The sequence below is a fragment of the Heterocephalus glaber genome, unplaced genomic scaffold (genome assembly GCF_053883595.1).
Source record: "Heterocephalus glaber isolate CG9 unplaced genomic scaffold, H.glaber_assembly_v1.0 deba00001442, whole genome shotgun sequence".
Taxonomy (NCBI): Eukaryota; Metazoa; Chordata; class Mammalia; order Rodentia; family Bathyergidae; genus Heterocephalus; species Heterocephalus glaber.
In genome coordinates, this window is record NW_028258296.1 from 45,592,744 (window position 1) to 45,613,777 (window position 21,034).

A 21,034-nucleotide genomic window follows, 5' to 3' on the forward strand; every position below is an offset into this window, starting at 1 on the left:
GCCAGCAGAGAGCAAAACTCTGCCTGGTCGCTTCCTGGATCCTCACAACCGGTTACAAAGTGACTGGTTCCCTAAGGCTCCGCCCTTATGATGCATTCCAATCACAAATGAAGTTTGTTGTTTCTTCTTCCGGATCAAGGAACTAATCGTGAAATAAGAATCTCTTGCCGCCTACGCAAAGAAAATACTTCCGGGGTCAATGGTAAATTTTCTGCCGTGTTTGCACGCCGCCCAGGTTTTCTTCTCCTCCCAGTGTTACAAAAGACGTCACTGGGCTTTTTGAGATCCTCCTGTACTCGTGGCATGAGAGATTTTAGACGCTGCCTGTGGCTAGCAGTGTATTTTTGATAGTTAAAAACAAGTATCTTTTTTTTTTTTTACTTAAACTTTGCTTCGAGACCTACTACACGTTCCACCTCCTCTATGTTCATGCCTTAGTCAAAATTATCGTTGTCATATAGATGATTCATTCATCCTCTAAGAGTTTCGTTTCACATATAAAATTATTTTTGCCAACTGTGTGTGAATCTTAAAAGAACAGCTTTTCAGAAACCTCTAGAACCCTGCAGCGAAGTCACTAAGTAAGAATCAGTTTCAGTCTCTGGTTATAGGGTAGAAATTGTGTTGAGTTGGAGCTGGAAAGCTGTGTGGGTAGTTTCAAATAGTGTCCAGTTTTATCTGATATAGGCAATGCCTATTTAAGCAGACTCATGCTGTTCAAAGTTTGGTTGATGTAAGGTAGCCAACTGAAGGTTATTTTGGTCTTTTAAAAATGTTATTACTTGGGCTGGAGATTTAGCTCAGTGGTTCTGGTGCCTGCCTTGCAAGGTCCTGAGTTCGATGCTCCTGGAACCCCCTCCAAAAAATGTTGTTACTCATTCCCCTAACTCTTTAATGAGGTAGTATTGATTGAAGAATTCTGTCCTACTGTGTTAACAGGGAGTGATTCTTTCTAACTTATGTTCACTCTATGAAAGGTTATTTCAATTACAAAGCATTTTGTGTCTATAATTTTGTGTCTAGCTTCTATCTCCCATACCAACAAGGGGACAGAGTGGTGAGTCTCTAATGTTTAGTTCTGCTAATCCTGCAATCTCCAAAAGTGAACTAACTTGAAAGAATTGTCCATTCTTGCTTGTTATATTTTATTGCTTACTGTTCATTTCTTATTCTTCTTATTTTTTGCAGTCTGGCTTCTTACATCCATCACCACTCCTAATAAATAAGACTCAGTATCACAACTTGAGTTACTGGGAAGCAGAATCTTAAGATAGACTTTGGTATACAGTAAGCTTGTTAAAGACAAGTTTTCTGTGAATGGAAGGAAAGAAAGAAAAATTTGGCAAAGCGAGAAATAGGATGTGATGTTATTTTCTATTTTTAAAATTTTTTTCCTGTGTTCATGCTTGTAAATAGCTTATGGTAGGTAGCTTTAGCACTAGTATCAAGGCCTCCTTCACAGATGGCTGTTCCTCAGAGATGTCTTGTAGGTGTAGCTGGCTCTTGATCTTTGAATTTGTCCCAAAAGCCTACCTTCCCAAATTACTAGGGATGAGAAGTTGATATTTGGCCCAGCACCAAACTCTTTGGTACTGGCCTGTGGTAATGTTTATGACACCACACAATCATGGTGTTGGCAGACAAGGAAGAACAACTGGTCACTATAGGTATGACATCATGGCTAAAGTAGTACAATTAGCAATAACAATAACAGCAAGCACAGCCTAGAAACTGTCAAACAGTGGTAACTATAAACTTGGTAACTTTAACTATAACAACAAGATTTGTTCTTATAAACAAAATCCAGTACCAACTTACATACAGTGGATTTTAACTTAGTAGAGTGGGGAGTGGGGTTAAGAGGGATAAGGGGAAAAATAAAGAAATAAATGAAGTAAAAAATATTAGAAGCAGGGCTGAAGAGCAGAGGAAGATCACCCAAGCTTTGGGAAGTTGGAAAAGAAGACAGGAGAGACAGAATGAAGGGGAAAGCAAAAGAAGATCAAAGCAAACCAGAAAAACCAAAGACAATGTTCACTCACATGAAAAAAATTCAAAAATAAAGAAGACAATGGAGAAAGAAAAAAACACAACCAAATCAAAGCAAAACAAACAACAAAAATAACCAGTCAAAAAAAAGAAGAAGAAATTTCTTTGACCTGAAGCCTATGGTTATCCTCTGGTGTCCACAGTCCTGTAGTAGTATCTAATTCAAAGCCCCAATCTGTTCTGGGCAACATCAACAAGTCTGTAGTAGGATTAATGCTGAGTGCAGATCAGTGGTGTTAGAGGGGGACACTAACTCTGTTCTTTCAGATCAACAGACTTGCAAGCTGATCTTGGCCTCCACCTGTGGGAGCTGGTGCTTGAGTCTTCAGCTGGCAACACTCTGGATGTCCCTCAGCAACCTGTCCAAGTCTCCTTACCCTGTATGCCTCCATAATGGTTGCTCACCCAGTTGCTGTGGGATTTCAACCCCGGGGGCCCTGAGACAAAGACAGCCCATGGCTGCTATGAGTCTTCTGTTCAGTTGACCCTTCCTAGCCCATGTGCAAACTTTTCTGTTCCACTCCATGGATGTGTCTTTCCTTTCTCATTCCACTGGAGTAGGAGGGGGGAATGTTTTCACTTTGACCCCTCCCCATACTTTCTCTGCAGGTTCCAATTAACTACTTCAGTGTGCAGCATTTACCACTCTAGTCCTCTGATGTGTTTCTCCCTGGAGGGCTCTGGCCTTGCTCACTCTCCATGTGTCCCTGTAGGTTCAATGCTTCTCTCTCATGCCATGAGCTGGGCACAAGAGCCTAATATTGATAACTCCCAACTCAGATGTTGTTTGTTATCACCTCATAGCCTGAGAATAAACCGGGGAACCAACAGAGAGGGAGCAGCTACCTGGTCACTCTCCCCTGGTGTATGCCAGTGAAATATGCTGTCAGGATGCAACATCCTCTGTTGGGAGGATGGCAAAAGAGGAAAGGGGCCATATAACCAAAGTCTATCCTGGGTAGCTTGACTCTGCCATGCTGTTAGGGTTCCATCAGCTCTTTGGAAACTTCCCTGAATGGCGGTTCCTGTGCTGCGTGCAACTGGAGGTCTCACTAGCAGCCCTGTTGGACTGCTTCACCATTTTATAAACTTCTATGCCTGTGTTTTGTTTGATCCTCAAGTCTTGTTTCAGATTGAGTTTGGCATTGGATGTATGTCCCTCCCTTTCTTCCAATTACCTGTACTTTTAGCTTATTTTCTCTATCTGAAATGTGACTCCTCCTCTATTCAGCCATGTTGAATCCATGTTTGCATTGCTTAATTTCCACATATTTGTAAGTTTTCCCATTATTGATTTCAAATTGTGTTACATTATGGTTGAAGAACATACTACCTGTTATTTCTATTCCTACAAATATACTGTTTGCTATATTACCAGTACATATTATATCTTAAAGGATGTTGACTGTGGACTAGAAATGTATCCTATAATTTTTTGTTATTGGCTGGGGTGTTTTATAAGCATACATATCCCCCCTCCATCTCTTTGTGGTCTTCCTATTTGCAAAAGGCCCACTTCCTAATTTCCCACTATCTATATTTTATTTTGCTTTTTTTAATATTTTAGGTTTCTCATATAAGAGAAATCATGTGATGTATAAGCTTGTGTGCCTGACATTTTTCACTTAATGTTATGCTCTCAAGGTGCATCCATTGTTCTACAAATGACACAAGTTTATCACAAGTTTATGGCAGAGTAGTACTCCACTGTGTATAAGTATCACATTTTGTTTCCATTCACTTGTTGATAAGTATTATGGCTTGTGTTTAGATGTTCCCCCAAAGCCTGATGCTTTTTCAGAGGTGGCTGAATCTAGACTATATGTTTTATTCATGGTGAGGCTAGGCCAAAGGGCACTAGGATTAAGGGCATGAGTGCTACCTGCCCTAGGTAGTCCGAATAAGATAAAAGGGTCAGAAAGACACTGTTAATTTAAGATCCTGTGTTGCTTTTGGTACTTTGTATACACCGTGTTGTTTTTCTTCTGTGATGCCTGTTTGCCATCCCTGCCTTGGAGCTTGCTGATTATGGACTGAAACCACTACAAACCATAAGCTAAATAAAACTTCCCTCCTTTAACCTGGGGTGTCAGGTGTTTTGTCTCATCAATAAGAGAAAAGTAACTAAGAAATGTGGTACCAGAGAAGTGGGGTTGTTACTGTGACATTAGTTGTCATGTGGCTCAAAATCTTTGGAACTCGCTTGTAGAAAGAGGAAGAGGTAAGAAAGATTCAGAGATGCTGGCTGAAGAAGTAGAGACAGAATGCCTTAGGCTGTTCTGTATGGGAAGTTCTGGTCAGAGCTCAGAAGACCAGAAAGCCAGTAAAGACAGCTCAGGAGGTTTGTGCTTGGAAGTACTGCATTGGCTGTTGGACTCCAGATGATGTGTGTCATGGCTTGGCAGAAATTTGTCTACATTTTGCTCATGTCCAGAGACTGCCCGAGACTGAGTTTAAGGGCAGTGGACTCATTAATTTCACAGAAGGAATTTCAAGGCAGTCTAATGTTAAGGCCATGGCATGACTGCTGTTGGGGTTTGTTTTAGTTAAATCTATGTTGAGAATCAAGAGCAAAGAACCCAGCAGAATGATTTAAAATGTTGTGAGTTTGGCCAGAAAGGAAGCTCCAGTAAAGCTTTAGACTGTAAAGATAGAGCAGAAGAGATCTTGATTGCTGAGAAGCAACAGGATAATAGAAAAGATGGCCTGAGGGCATCACAAGAAGCAGCAAGACTCTACCCTTTGCAGCTTCAAAGTTGCAAAAGTGAAAAACTGCTTTGAGAAGAAAGCCCCAGAGCACTATGTTCCAGAATAGTGGCAGGCTAAAAAATTTGTTCCTTGAGATTGGATTCAGAATGTTCAGTGATTCTGGCACTCAATCCTGACAACCAGCAGAGAAGGAAGACTGGCTACTGCTCCAACTGGCAGCAGACCTTGGTATCATTTGTGTGGCACTGGTTTTAGGTGCATCCAGAATGGAAGAGTTGTGATATCAGGAAGGCTTCCACCCAGATTTCAGAAGAAAGCCTGGGAAACCAGGCAGTGTGCCCCTGAGAAGGCAGTATGTAAATCTGTGTGTGAAACCAAAGGTGCAGTGGAGACCCCAGAACTTTGGAGAAGCCAGGAGCATGGATTGTCTGAGGAAAGCTGCAAAGAGGGAGCAGAACTGGCACAAAAGAGAAGCTGAGGGAGCTTAACTATCTGCAGAACCATAAGGGTAGAGCCACCCAAGCCCTCTGAGGTTTACAGTGTGCCAAAGATTTCTGGGGATGCTGGAAGTAGAACTATGGAATTTAATGTTTGCTCTGCTGGATTTTGGATTTGCTTTGGTCCCATTTCTTTGCATCCTTCTATTTGTAACTTTTGGAATGGAAATATTTATCTTGTGCCATTAAATGCTGGAAGTATTTGAATTTCTTTTCATTTATACAGAGGCTTGCAGCTTAAAGTTTGCCTTAAATCTCAGAGGAGACTTTGGACTTGAATTTTTCAGCTGCCACCCTGCCTTGGAACCAACTGATTATGGCATGAAACCTCTACAAACTGTGAGCTAAATAAACCCTTCCCCTTTAACTCTGGGTGTCAAGTATTTGGTCTCAGCATCAAGAGAAAAGTAACTAACACAATAAGCATATCGGTCAGTTCTAGAATTTAGCATTTAGGAGTTGTGCTGTAAATATGGGTATGCATTTATCATTGTAATATGAAAAATTTAACTCTTTTATGAAGATTTCTAAAAATGGAATAGCTGGGTTGAATGGAACTTCTAGTTTTAGTTTTTGATAAAGCTCCATGTTGATTTCCATAGTGGTTGTATTAGTTTATATTCCTATCAATAATTGAGAAGAATTACTTTTTCCCTGCAGCCCCACCAGCATTTCTTATTATTTGGTTTCTTGATTTTAGCTGTTCTTTCTGGAGGAAGATGGAGTCTCAGTTCTGCTTTAATTTGCATTTCTTTAGTGGCCAGAGATGTTGAACTTTTTTCATGTATTTATTGGTCATTTGTACTTCTTCTGGGAAGTGTCTATTCATTTAAGTTCCTCAGTTTTTTTATTGGGTCTAATTTGTTTGAGTTTTTAATATATTCTAGATACTAGTCCTCTGTCTATGGTGTATATCCCAAGTAAATTTCTTTTGGTTTTGTAGGTCATCTCTTCACTCTGTGGTCATTTTCTCTACTGCACAAAAACAGTTTAACTTGATATGATCCAATTTGTTGATTCCTGATGTTATTTCTTATGCAATTGGGGTTAAGTTCAGAAAGTACTTGCCTGTGCCTATGTCAAGAATTTTACAGAATTTATCAGCATAGTGTTTTGTTGTTGTTGTTGCTACTGCTGTTTGAGACAGGGTCCTGCTATGTATATAGTTCAGGCTGGCCATGAACTTACTAAGTAGATCAGGCTGGCCTCAAACTTGTGGCAATCCTCCTGCCTCATCCTCCTAAGTGCTAGAATTATAGGCATGTGTCACTATGTCCAGTTCAGTGTTTCTGTTTTAATATTTACCTGTTTGATTCACTTTGATTTTAGTTTAATATATAGTGAGAGATATGAATCTAGATTCAGTCTTCTCCAAGTGGATTGCCAGTTTTCCCAGCAGAATTTGTTAAATAGCCTATCTCTCCTCTGGTGGATATTTTTGACCTCTTTATAAAAAATAAGATTGCTGAATATGCCTTTTTTTCCCTGTATCCTCTATTCATCTCCATTGGTCCATAAGTCTGTTTTTGTGTCTGTACCATGCTGTTTTTATCACTGTAGTATTATAATATAGCTTGAAGCTGGGATTGTGAAGCTTCCTGGTTGGCTCTTGTCATGGATTGCTTTTGCTATTCTGGATCACTTCTGGTTCTATATGAATTTTAGAATTATTTGCAGATAAGGAATGTTGTTGATATTTTCATTGAGAGTGAATAAAATCTGTATATCATTTTTGGAAGTGTGGCTATTTTGACAATATTTGTTCTGTCTATACAGGAACAGGGGATATCTTTCCATTTTCTGATGATCTCTTCAATCTCCTTTTCCAAAATATTGTAGTTCTTGTTCTGGAGGGTTTTTACTTCCTTGCTTAGGTTAATTCCCAATTATTTAATTTTCTAAAACTATTGTGCATGGTATTATATTCCTGATTTCTTTCTTGATGAGGTCACTATTGATATACAAAAATGTTACAATTTTGTGTGTTGATTTTGTGTCCTGCTACATTGCAGAATTTAGTTATTAATTCTAGGAGTTTTGGTTAAATTTTTTGGGTCTTCTATATAGAAAATTATGTCATCTGCATATACTGACAATTTTACTTTCTTTCCTATACCTATGTCTTTATTTCTTTCTCTTACTTGATAGCTCTGGCTAATGTTTTGAGAGCTATATTGAATAGGAGTGGTGATACTGGATATTTTCTGATTTTAGAGGAAGGTTTTTAATTTTTCCTCATTTAATATAATATTGATGGCAGGTTTGTCATAAATGGATTTTATCAGATTGAGATAAGGTGCATTTCTGCCTATTTCTTCAGGGTTTTAAATCATGTATTGATGTTGAAATTTGTCAAAAAGCTTTTTCTGTCTCATTGATACAATTATGTCTTTTGTTTCTGTTTAAGTGATGTATTACATGTGTTGATTTGCATATGTTGATTCATCCTTGCATCACTGGGATGAAGCCTACTTGCTCAGGATGTGTGATCTTTTTGATTATTTGTTGCATTCTATTTGCCAGTATCTTGTTGGGGATTTTTGCATCTATGTTGATTAAATGCATGTGCTGCAATTCTCTTTTTTGGCTCCTTGTCTGATTTTTAAATCAGTGCAATGGTAGCTTCCAGAAATGCTTTAGGGAATAGTCTTTCCCTTTCAATTTCTTTAAAGAGATGGAAGGTTCTTGGCAGTAAAGTAGATCTTTCCTGAAGTTTTTATAGAATTCAGTGGTGACAATATCATGTTGTTTTGTTTTTGTAGTTGGTAGGAGTTTTATTACTTCTTCAATTTCATTTTCTGTTATAGATTATTCAGAGTTTGTATATCTTCTTTTCAGTTTTCATAGTTTATATTTATCTCAATCTATCCATTTCTTCTGGCTTTTCAAATTTATCAGAGTACAGATTTTCAATGTAGTTACTTATCTTTTGGATTTTAGCAATGTCTGTTGTGATTTCACATTTTTTTATTCCTAATTGCATTGATTTGGGTCTTTCTTTTTTAGGTAAGATTGACTAGGGTTTGTCTATTTGTTTTATTCTATCAAAGAATAACCTCTTTAATTCATTGATTTTTTATAAATTTCAAAGTCTTGGCTCCATTAATTTCTGCTCTGATGTTTATAATTTTCTTCTGTGTACTAGCTTTGGATTTTGATTATTCTTGTTTTTCTATGACCTTTAGGTTTATCATTAGGTTATTTATTTTGACTCACTGTTTTTCTGATGTGGGTGTTCACAACTATAAACTTTCCTATTAGGACTGTTTTCATTGTGTCCCATAGGTTCTGTTTTGTTGTAGCCACATGGTTATTTGATTCTAGGAACTGTATAATTCCTCCCTTGGTTTCTTCTGTGACTCATTGATTATTCAAATGTGTATTGTTCAATTTACATGTATTTGCATATTTCCTGTGGTTTATTTTGCCATTGATTCCAAGTTTTATTGTGCTGTGATCTGATAATATACATGGGATAATGCATATAATTTCAATTCTTTTGCATTTACTTAAGCATGCTTTATGCGCTAGTATGTGATCTGTTTTAGAGAAAGTACCACACGAAGCTAAGAAAAATGTATATTTTGTTGTTATTGGGTGGAACACTTTTTATTTATAAAGTCCGTTTGTTCAAAAGCTTTGTTTAACTGTGATGTTTCTTGTTGATATTTTGTCTACTTGACCTATTTCTGACAATGGGGTATTGACGTCCTGCATTATAATTATATTGATGTTTATATGATATTTTGCATTCAGTAGTGTTTGTGTTATGAAGTTCAGTGCACCAGAATTTGGTGCGTATGTATTATAATTTTTATCTCTTCCTATGGAATCATTCCCTTAACCAATATGTAATGAACTTATTTGCTCTTTTGATCAGTTTTGGCTTGAAGTGTATTTTGAAAATAGGATAGCTAATCATACGTACTTGTGAGCTCCCATTGCATGGAATATTGTTTTCCATCCTTTTATTTTTAGTCTCTGAATGTCTTTTTGGATTAAATATGTTTATTGTATATACCATAAAGCTAGTTTTTGATTTTCAATTCATTCTGCCAATCTGTGTCTTTTGATTGGAGAATTGAGACCATTCACACTGATAGTTATTACTGAAATGTATTGATTAATTCCTGGCATTAGATCATTTTCTAGTTGCTTATTCCCCTTTTTCTCTTTCTCGTTACCTACTCAATCTGTATAGTATATTTATTCTATTAGAATTTTTGTCATTATTGGTTTACTTGTCTATAAGATAACCTTTAAAATGTTTTGAAATGTTAGTTTGGTGATCATAAATTTTTGAGGTGCTTTTTGTTATGGAAATACCTTATGTGATCATCAGTTTTAAAAGACACCTTGTCAGGATATATAAATCTTGACTGGGGGTTGTTTTATTCTAGGGATTTAGAAACAAACACTTCACTCCAAACTCTCATGGCCTTAAGTATTGTGTTGAGAAGTCTGCTGTAATTTCAATGGTTTTACCTTTAAAATAATTCACTGCTTTTCCCTAACAACCTTTAAGATTCTGACAGTTGGATTGAATTCTAGGATTTTGACTGTTATGTGTCATGGATTTTTTTTCTCATCATGCCTATTTGGGCTTCTATATGCTTCAATTATCTATATGTTAAATTCTTTCTCTATGCATGGAAAGTTTCCTAGTATTCTTTCTGTAAACAGGTTTTGTAAAAATCCCATTTATGCTATCTTTAGATGTTTTACTAACTCCAATTAATCTTAGATTAGTCTTTTAGTCTTTTGGGGGTTATATAGCAGCTGTTGGATCCATTTTTCATGTTTTCTTGTAGTTTGTAAGATATCTCTGAATATATGGTCACTGGCACCAACCCTATCTTCCAGTTCTGACATTGTGTCCTTATAGCAACCACTTCTGTTGCCATAGTTTTAATAAAAATTTTAATTTCCAGGATTTCTGTTTAGTATATTTTTGTGGTCTCCAGTTCTTTGAAAAAGTGATCATTCGTGTTTTGTATCATTTTGTCTAATTCATCTAGTTTTCTGTTAATGTCTTCTTTAAACTGATTGACTATTTTGTTTATTATCTGTTTAATTATAGCTTCTGTGAGCTCACTGAGCACTTTATTGATGTTTTTTTATTGACCTGTTTGTCATTTTGAATAATTTATCTGTGTGGCCTTCACTTCTTCCTCATCAATGCCTTATAGTTCTGATATTCTCCTCATCAGTGCTCCATGGATCTGCTTTGGTGGAGTTAGACTATGGAGGCATTTTCTTGCCTTTTCTTCACATGTTTCTACTGTTTTGTGTGTGTTTGTGTGTGTGTTGAGGTTTGGGAGTTGAATACATTGGAAAAATTTTGTTGTTATGGAGATCTCTTTAGTTAGTCTGCTTTTCAGTGATGCACTGTGGTCATGGCTAAATAGAGGCCTTTGCCTGTGTCCCAAAATCTAACTCTCTCTGTTGATCTTGGAGGGGAGGATGCAATATAATTGACCCAGCACTCCATTCTCTGGCAGCATACCACAGTATTGTTAGTGACACAGACAATCCAAGTATTGGCCAGAAGAGAGAACCAATTGATAGGAGCAACTATGCTAGCCTAGAAATAGCAACAATAATCAGCCACAATAATAGAGTCAAAGACAAACTGTATATTGACATGATATGATTCAGTAATGTACCAGTCTTAGTCACAGAAAACAGATTGATATTTTTTATGGCTTGTATCTATATGACCTACCAAATATTCATGAGCTCATAGATAGGGCTTTTGGTAGCTGGCTGGATCATGGTTATGGCATATAGATAGCAAGTCACTGCTCATACCTGTTTTGTTTTTACACTTGTGTTTTTGTGTGTGAATGCTAGATTCAGCCTTTTCCCCCCCTAGGCAGTCATGATGTCTTCCTTAAGGCTGTAGTCACTCTAGTAATTCCCATTTTTCCATCTTCCCTTTGTGTACCCCATGTCATGGTATTTCTGCTTAGCTCTGCAGCCTGTGCATTTCTGAGGTGTCCCCCTGCTCTGCTCCAGAGGCCCCTCTGACCATACACAATAGGCTGTGGCAACTGTCCAAGCCAAGGCGTATCCTTGTTCACATTGGTAGGTGAGGAAAGCAAACAGACCCATGATCTCTGTTCCTGATGAAGGCAGTGAACTGGAAATCTAACAGGATACTTGACTTAATGCCATCACTTTCAGACCCAGCTTCCTCTGAAAGCCACACTCTGGGCCTGTCTTCATACAATAGAGGGTGTGGTCATCATGTCCCTCCTGGTCAAACTTAAATTTCTCAGGGAGTTTATGTCCAGCTTGTTCCCACTCCATAGCACTTTCCCATGGCTATCTCCCACCTAGATCTGTGGCAGGATGACACCTGAAACTCTGGAGTATAGCTGCTGTGCAGTTACTCTGTGGTTCTGTTCAAACAACTCCTTCCCAAGATGACACCTCATTACATCCTCTCAGATATGGTGGGCACTGCCCTGGGCTTCCTTGCCAACTTGGCCTCCCTTGCCAAAGAATCACTTTAGAGAAAAATGCCATGCTGTTTTTGCACTGTATAATAGCATGGGTTTCACTTAGAGTCATTGCTGTGAGCCCAATCTGCTATCTGTCCTTGGAGCCACCAACCCTCTGGGCTTACCCTGAATCAGTGGAGGCAAGTTCTCTTCCTCAGGACCTGAGGTGAGCCTTTTAATGACTACAGTCCTGTCTTGGTTCTGTGCTTCACCTCTCCAGCTCATCTGTAGTTTCTAGTCTTCCTATCAGCACCTCCCTAATTCCCAGAGATTCACCTCATTTTTTTTTAACCAAATTGTTCTTTCAGCTGTCTTGACTCCAGGTCCCAGAGAGGTCACACTTCACTGCTGGTCTCAACTCTTTAATGAGTTTTTAACTACTTGAAGAATATTTTAGTGGTTGATCCAGGATATATCATAATCACCTCAACTTATTATGATCAACTTCAGCTTTATACTAGTTTAATTTCAGTCCTACATTATATATAATTTATCTATTATATACTAACTACAATGCTACATTGTTTATAATGCAACACATACAAATATAAATATATATCTTATGTAGCATTATTTTATTTTTTGTGGACATATATATATATATACATGTTAAATATTCCATTAATTTCACATATTTTACATACCCCAGTATACATTATTATAATTACTTGATATTAGCCCAAGTCAGCTTCACTTACACCACCTACTCAGGATTATTATTGGCAATTATATGTATATTGCTTTTCTATATGTTGTAAAGCAAACAATAAAAATTAAGAAAAAATTGTAATACAGCATAGGCCTTATATTGTCTTTTATATTTACAATATTACCTTTACCTGTAGTATCTGCTTTTTGAGATTGAAGAACTTCCTGTAGTTTCATTTGAGGTCTGCTAGCAACCAATGCTCTTTTTATTTATCTGGGAAAGTATTTTGCTTTCATTTCTTTACTATAGTTCTGCAAGATATGGAATATTTAGTATTTTTCTTCTTTGACTACATAGAATATGTGGTCTCAGTGTTTTTTGAACCCATTGTTTCTGGTAAGAAGTCAGTTTTTTTATGGTAATTACCTTGTAAGTAATGGCTTTTTAAAATATTTTCAAGATTTTCTCCTTGTCTTTGACTTTAAGCATTTTCATATTTGTTAGTAAATCTCTTTTTATTTATTCCATTTAAATATTGTATTTTTAAATTTATTGAGATTCTTGGGTATGTAGACATTGTTTTCAATAACTTTTGAAGGCTTTCAGCCAATGGAATATTTTCTCCAACCACTAGAGAATGTTTGAAACTGCACATAGTGCCAAGCACTCTATGTAATACACATTTTCCTATACATATATACCCATGATTAACTAAAAATTTAAAACAGTAAGAGATTAATAAAAAAAAACTAATAAGTTATAACAATATACCATAATAAAAGTTATGTGAACATGATCTCTTTGCTTCCCTTTCTGTTACTCTCTCACATACACATAGACATATATGCATGGCATAAAATTTTTCTTTCATTTTTAAATTTAAAGTAAGTGCTTTATATCTTCTTTAGTATGTTCAAATTGCCAGCATCATTGTTCATGAACTTTGAGATTATTATTACATAAAATAAAAAATTACTTGAACACAAACACTGCAATACCACAACAATCCATCTGATAACAAAGAAGGCTATGATGTTACTAATGTATGAGTAGTAAATACAGGGCAGACACACTGGACAAAAGGATGATCTGTGTTCCAGGTAGGACTGAGATGGACAGTGTAAAACTTCATGACACTGAATGGGGAAAAATTGAAAACATTTCCTCTAAAATCCAGAAGAAGACAAGTATGTCTACTCTCATGACAGTTATATAGCCTAATCCTTGAAATTATAGCCATAGTATTGGGAAGAGAAAAAAATTAAGTGGTATAAATAGTAAACTAAGAACTCAAATTATCGAGCTGGGGATTTAGCTCAGTGGCACCATGCCTGCCTCACAAGTGCAAGCTCCTGAGTTCAACCCCTGGTACCACACACAAAAAAAAGAACTCAAATTATCCCTGTTGCAGATGCTATGACTCTATACTTATAAAACCCTAAAGACACCTTGAGATAACTCTCAGAACTATTAAACAAATTCAGCAAAGTAGAGAATACAAAATCATTATTCAAAAATCAGTAATTTTTCCATAAATCAGTAATAAGTTTGGTGAGAAAAAAATCAGGAAAATAATCCCATTCCCAATAGTCTCATAAAAATAAAATACTTAGGAGTAAATATATCTAGGGAGGTAAAAGACATCTACAATGGAAATTATAAGACACTGAAGAATGAATTTTAAGAATAAGAAAATTAATAATATTTCAAAATTTGATTGAGAGAATTAATAGCTAAAGTGTCCATTCCACAAAAGTGATCTACAGATTCAAGGCAATTCCTATTAGTGTCTATTTATGGATTCTCTCTCATGTTCCAGTGATCTATGTCTATCATTAAGTCAACATTGTTGCACAATATCATTGTCATTATGACATTATGATATCTTAAAGTCATGAAACATGTCTGCCAACCATGCTTTCTTTTCCTATTTTGTTTTCACTATTATATGTGTTTTACTTTTCCATATACAATTTAGAATGAATCTCTTTTCCACTACAAAAATAAAAACTTCTGTTGTGCTTTTAATAAGTATGATGTGGAGTTTCAAGTTTAGTTTTTAAATAATATTGAATCCTTTAATCTATGAACATAGTATATATTTTATTTTACTGAGACATTTTCAATTTTTTTTCTTCAGTGTTTTATAGTTTTCAGTTTATAGTTCCTGTGTATGTTTTGTGTATTTCTAAGTATTTTATAATATTTAATATTATTTTGAATATTCACAAATTTTATTCTCACTACTATTTATGATGATTAATTTTATGTGTCAACTTCACTAGACTATGGAGTGCCAAGACAGCTGTTTAAAAATTATTCCATATATTTCCATGAAAATTTTTTTAGTAAGACCAACAGTATGGCAGATTGCCCTCCAAAATAGCCATAGGTCTTATCCAATCAGCAGAAGGCCTGACTAAATTGAAAACTTGACAGTCCTCATGGCCTTCAAACTGGACCACTTGTTCTTTCTGCCTGATAGACAGTGAACTAGACACTAAGATCTTCCTGGTTCTACAGCTACATGCAAATTTTTGAGGTCAAACTAAGACACAGGCTCTTCATAGCTGTACAGCAGTTTTGGTCCTTCAGACTCAAACTCTGAAAGTCTCTCAAAGTCTGAAGCTCTGCAGATTTTAAGCATACTAACCTCAGTAATCATGTGAGCCAATTCCTCATAATAAATATCTATATCTATATCTAATCCCTCTCTATGTAATTTCCTATTTATTTTGTTTCCCTGGAGATGTCTGGCTAATACAGATTTGGTACTTGGAGTGAGGTGCTGTTATAACAAATACCTAAAAATGAGGAAGTAATTTGGAAATTGGGTAATGATTACAGGCTGGAAGAGTTTTTGAGGTATATGTTAGAAAAAGGCTACACTGACTTGGGATGTGGGGCAAAAATATGGACATTAGATGTGGTTCTAGTGAAGACTCAGAATGATCATAACATTACACTGGTGTCACAAGGTCCCACACTTTCAGAGATACAAAATGGAGTCACCTGATCTTCCTAGACCTTTTGACTGGAACAAAAGCAAACTGGTGTGTCAATATACAGCAGTGCTAATTACAGCCCAAGTACACTATAAAAAAGTTTTATATTTCTTAAGTAAAAATATTGGACAAAATGACTTTGCTAGTGCCAGAATCAAATACTTTTACTAGTGATCCCTTACACCATAATTTTATTTTTTAAAAATTGATTTTATTGGTACAATTTAAAAATACATAATGATCACATTATCAAAGGAAATTTGTGCCTGTACATGGTATATCTTCATGCCTCTTTTTCTTCCAATACCCTCCTCTCCCTTTCACCTCCCTCCTCTCCTTATTTATAAAAGTGTTGTTGCCATTTTTTCCATTTTTTCTTTTCCTTTCCTTTTCCCTTCCCCTTTTACAGTTTCCCTTTCCTTTTGAGTAATTTTTTCCTATTTCACAGTATCTATTATACATTTTGGTCCTTATTTACCTTTCAGTTTCTCACACCACAGTGTGATATTTACATGTGTTTCCAATTTATTTCACTTAAGAGTATAGTCTCAAGGTGCATCCATTTAGCTATAAATGTCTTGTTTGTCTTTATTTATGGCTGAGTAGTAGTCCATTGTGTAAAAAACTATATACTTTTTATCCATTCATTGATTGATGGGCATATGGATTATTTCCAAGATTTAACTATTACAAATTGTATCGCTATAAACATGGGTGTGTCATACATCATTCTAGTCTGATGCTTTTAATTCTTTTGGGATATGCAGCAGGGGAATATCTGGGTCAAACTGAACCTGTAATCCTAATTTTTTTGTTTGTTTTTTGAGACAGGTTCTCTCTTTATAGTTCAGGCTGGCCCTGAACTCACTATGTACTGCAGGCTGGCCTCGAACTCATGGTGATCCTCCTGTGTCAGCCTCCTGAGTGCTGGGATTACAGGCATGTGCCACCATGCCTGGCTCTAATCCTAATTTTTTGAGGTATCTCCACACTGATTTCCACACTGGTTGTACCAGTTTGCACTCCACCCAACAGTGGAGAAAGGTTCCTTTTTCCTCACATCCCACCAGCATTTGCTGTTGGTTGATTTCTCGATATTAGCTGATTTCTTGATTAGTTGATTCTTTCTGGGGTGAAATGGAATCTCAGTATTGTTTTAATTTGCATCTCTTGGGTGACCAGTGATGTTGAACAATTTTTCATATATTTATTTTCTTCATCTAAGAATTGTCTGTTCATTTCAGATGCCCACCTTTGGATTGGGTCTTTAAATTTGGGGGGGGTCTCATTTTTTCAATTCCTTCTATGTTCTAGATATTAGTCTTTTATCTGAGGGACTACTGGTTAAAATTGTTTCTCACTCTGTGGGTTATCTCTTCACTCTGTTGGTGATTTTTTTTGTGGTGCAAAAGCTTTTTAATAGGGTGAGATCCCAGTTATTGATTCTTTATTTTATTTCCCATGCAGTCTGGGTTTTGTTCATAAAGTCTTTGCCTACCCCTATGTCCTCAAGAGTTCTACCTATTCTCTCTTCCAGCAGATTCAGTTTCTGTTTTGATATTTATATTTTTGATCCATTTTTATTTTAGTTTAAGTGCATGGTGAGAGACATAGGTCTAGTTTTAGTTTTCAGCATGTAGAAAACCAGTTTTTCTAGCACCACTTATTAAAGAGGCTATTTTTCCTCCAGGGAATGTGTTTGGCCCCTTTGTCAAAGATAAGGTGGCTGAGTGTGTTTGAGAGTGTTTCCTTATCTTCCAGTCTGTTCCATAATCCACATGTCTTTTTTTTTTGCCAGTACCATTCAGTTTTTAATCACAGTAGCTCTGGTAAGTTTCAGATCAGGCCTTTAGAAAGACAGCTACGGTGCAAGGGGCTGAGGTGAATGTAGATGGTGAGCTGAAACAAACAAAAAGTCGTGATAATCGTTAGCTCCCAGGTGTTCTGACATGTTGATACAAGCTGCTCTAAGGGTTGTTAGGGGGTCCCTGCACCAAACCTGGGCAGAATGGGGTCAGAGCAAACTTCAACTGGGTCAACTTGCTCCTTTCACAGTGCTTCACAAGGACAAGGCACTTTCTGATATAAGAAGTGAGCTAAAAAGATGCCTTAAAGTGAAGAAGAAAGTGGCAGAGAAGGAGGCCAAGCAAAAGAGCTCAGTGAGAAACAACTAAGCCAGGTTACTGCAGCTGCCACTAATCACACTACTGACAATGGTGTGGGTACTGAACAAGAAAGCCTGGACCCAAATCAATACTACAAGATCCAAAGTCAAGCAGTCCACCAGCTGAAGGTCAGTAGGGAGGATCTGTACCTATTCAAGTCCCATGTAGACATCTCACTCACTCACTTCATCCAAGAATTCAGTCACCTGCAGCCTGGGGACCACCGGACTGACATCACCTTAAATATGGCAGGTAGAATCCATGCCAAAAGAGCTTCTGGGGGGAAGCTCATCTTCTATGACCTTAGAGGAGAGGGAGTCAAGTTACAAGTCGTGGCTAATTCCAGGAATTATAAATCAGAGGAAGAATTTATTTGTATCAACAACAAACTGCATTGGGGAGACATAATTGGCAGTCTGGGGAATCCTGGGAAAACCAAGAAGGGTGAGCTAAGCATCATTCCCTATGAGATCACACTGTTGTCTCCCTGCCTGGATATGTTACCTCATCTGCTTTTTTTTTTGAGGCACTTTGGCCTCAAAGACAAGGAAACACGGTATCGACAGAGATACTTGGACCTGATACTCAATGACTTTGTGAGGCAGAAATTTATCATCTGCTCTAAGATCATCACATATATAAGAAGTTTCTTGGATGAGCTGGGATTCCTCAAAATTGAAACTCCCATGATGAACATCATCCCAGGGGGAGCTGTGGCCAAGTCTTTCATCATGTACCACAATGAGCTGGATATGAACTTATACATGAGAATTGCCCCAAAACTCTACCATAAGATGCTTGTGGTCAATGGCACTGACCAGGTTTATGAAATTGGATGCCAGTTCTGGAATGAAGGAATTGATTTGATTCACAATCCTGAGTTCACCACCTGAGTTCTACATGGCCTATGCAGACTATCATGATCTTATGGAAATCACAGAGAAGTTGGTTTCAGGAATGGTGAAAAACATTACAGGCAGTTACAAGGTCACCTACCACCCAGATGGTCCAGAGGGCCAAGCTTATGAGATTGACTTCACCCCACCCTTACAGTGAATCAGCATGGTGGAAGAGCTGGAGAAAGCCCTAGGGGTGAAGCTGCCTGAAACCAACCTCTTTGAAACTGAAGAAACTCAAAAAATTCTTGATGATATCTGTGTAGCAAAAGCTGTTGAATGCCCTCCATTTCGGACCACTCCCAGTCTCCTTGATAAGGTTGTTGGAGAGTTCTTGGAAGTGGTATGCATCAATCCTACATTCATCTGTGATCACCCACAGATAGTCCATTAGCTAAATGGCACTGCTCCAAAGAGGGTCTGACTGAGTGCTTTGAGCTCTTTGTCATAAAGAAGGAAGTATGCAATGCCTACACTGAGCTGAATGATCCCATGCGGCAGCAGCTGTTTGAAGAACAGGCCAAGGCCAAGGGTGTTGATGATGATGAGGCCATGTTCATAGACGAAAACTTCTGCACTGCCCTGGAGTATGGGCTGCCTCCCATGGCCGGCTGGAGCATGGGCATTGACCACATCACCATGTTTTTCATAGACTCCAATAACATCAAAGAAGTACTCCCGTTTCCTGCCATGAAGGCAGAAAACAAGGAAGAAGACTTTAGCAAGCACTGACACAATGGAAACCACAGTGGTTGGCATTTCAGTCTAGAAAGTAATTCCAACTGGTATACCTCAGGCATCTGCATTTCTGCAAAAAGGTCAAGTCTTGGAAGAATTCTTGTGTGCAGTCATCCATTTGACCACCACAGATCAGTTTAGCCACCAGAATTGAGAAGAGGAATTAAGAATTTCTTTTTACATCTTGCTAACAAATAAACCATTTGTCTCTTTAAAAAAAAAATTACAGTAGCCCTGTAGTATAATTTCAAGTCAGGAATTGTGATGTATTAGCCAGAGGAATTAGATAAGAGAAATAAAAGGAGTTGGGCCACAGATGTATCTCAGCAGTGCCATGCGTGCCTGGCAAGCACAAGCTTCGGAGTTTGATCCCCTGTACCAAAAAATATATTTAAAAAAATAAAATAAAAAGAATAATGATACAAAAGGAAGAATTTAAATTATCATTATTTGCAGATGACATGATTCTCTACACAGAAGACTCCAAAACTCCACCAAAAAATTTCTAGGTTTAATAACCAAATTCAGTAGCATAGCTGGATACAAAGTCAGCACTCAAAAATCAATAGCAGGGCCTGGGATTTAGCTCAGTGGTTCCACTGACTGCCTCACAATTGCAAGGTCCTGAGTTTGATCCCTGGTACAAAAAAAAAAAAAACAGCTCTGCTGCAGGAATGCAGCCCATACCCTGGTGCCTGGGTGTTTGGAAGATGTTTATACAACCCACTCAGAGCATTAACTTCCTTTTCAGATTTTTTTAAAAAAGAATTTTTTACAGAATGGACCAGACTTTCAGGATTTTGTATCAGATGATCTTGCAGACAAGAGCAACTGCGATGAATATAAAGGAAACTTAAAACACCAGAAAGGAGAAAAGTTGAAACTGCCTCCATGGCTAAAGACAGAGATTCCAATGGGGAAAAATTACAATAAACTGAAAAATACATTGCAGAATTTAAATCTCCACACAGTGTGTGAAGAAGCTTGATATATCAAGATTGGAGAGTGTTTAGGAGGCAGTGAATATGCCACTGCCACAGCAACAATCATGTTGATGAGTGAGACATGCACAAGAGGTTGCAGATTTTGTTCGGTTAAGATTAAAAGAAACCCACCTCACTTCTGTTTTTTCAGAGGAGCTCCAGTCGGCTAGGACATTGTCTCCTAGATTATAATGCAGACTCTTCAGCCTGCAGCAAAGACTCTTCAGCCTTGTCATGCAGACCCCTCAGCCTTCCATCACAGACATTTTGCCCTCCTGATATGGACTCACATGGGACATGACAATGAACTCCAGGACTTTGACTGGACCCTATGGATCTCCAGTGCACAGACAGCCACTTTTCACTTTTCCATACCTGACTCTAGACGGCCATAATCTAAAAGGTTTAAGATTTTGTATGTTTCTGGAGTAGAGCCACAACCAGCACTGAGGAGAGGCCTTCCGGACTGCCATATCACCGCTCCAGTGACAAGGACAAGAGCCACCCCCAGCACCGAGGAGGTGAGCCTTCTTGACCTCTGTAACACCACCCCCAGAGTTAAGGAGGAGAGCCACCACCAGTGCCAAGGAGGTGAGCCGCACCAGCAGCACACACCCCTGGCCCCTCCAGGCTGTTAAAATGAGAAGACATGTAAACAAGTCTCAAAACCAGACTTCCAGATCACCTAAAGCGACCCCAAAGGAAAACAAGATGGAACAATCTGATACTCAACCACCTGGACTCCCAAAATCGCCAAAAAAAGAGGATCTGGAAAAATGAAATCAGAAATAATTTCTCAGATATCAGCACAGATTGTGTCCATAGTGCAAGACATGA

The 21,034-nt window shown here is 37.7% G+C and overlaps 1 pseudogene; it reads left to right on the forward strand.

Annotated features, from left to right (window-relative positions):
- Window positions 1-17,308: 17,308 nt before the first annotated feature.
- On the forward strand, window positions 17,309-19,245 carry LOC101720320 (lysine--tRNA ligase pseudogene; annotated as a pseudogene).
- Window positions 19,246-21,034: the final 1,789 nt, after the last annotated feature.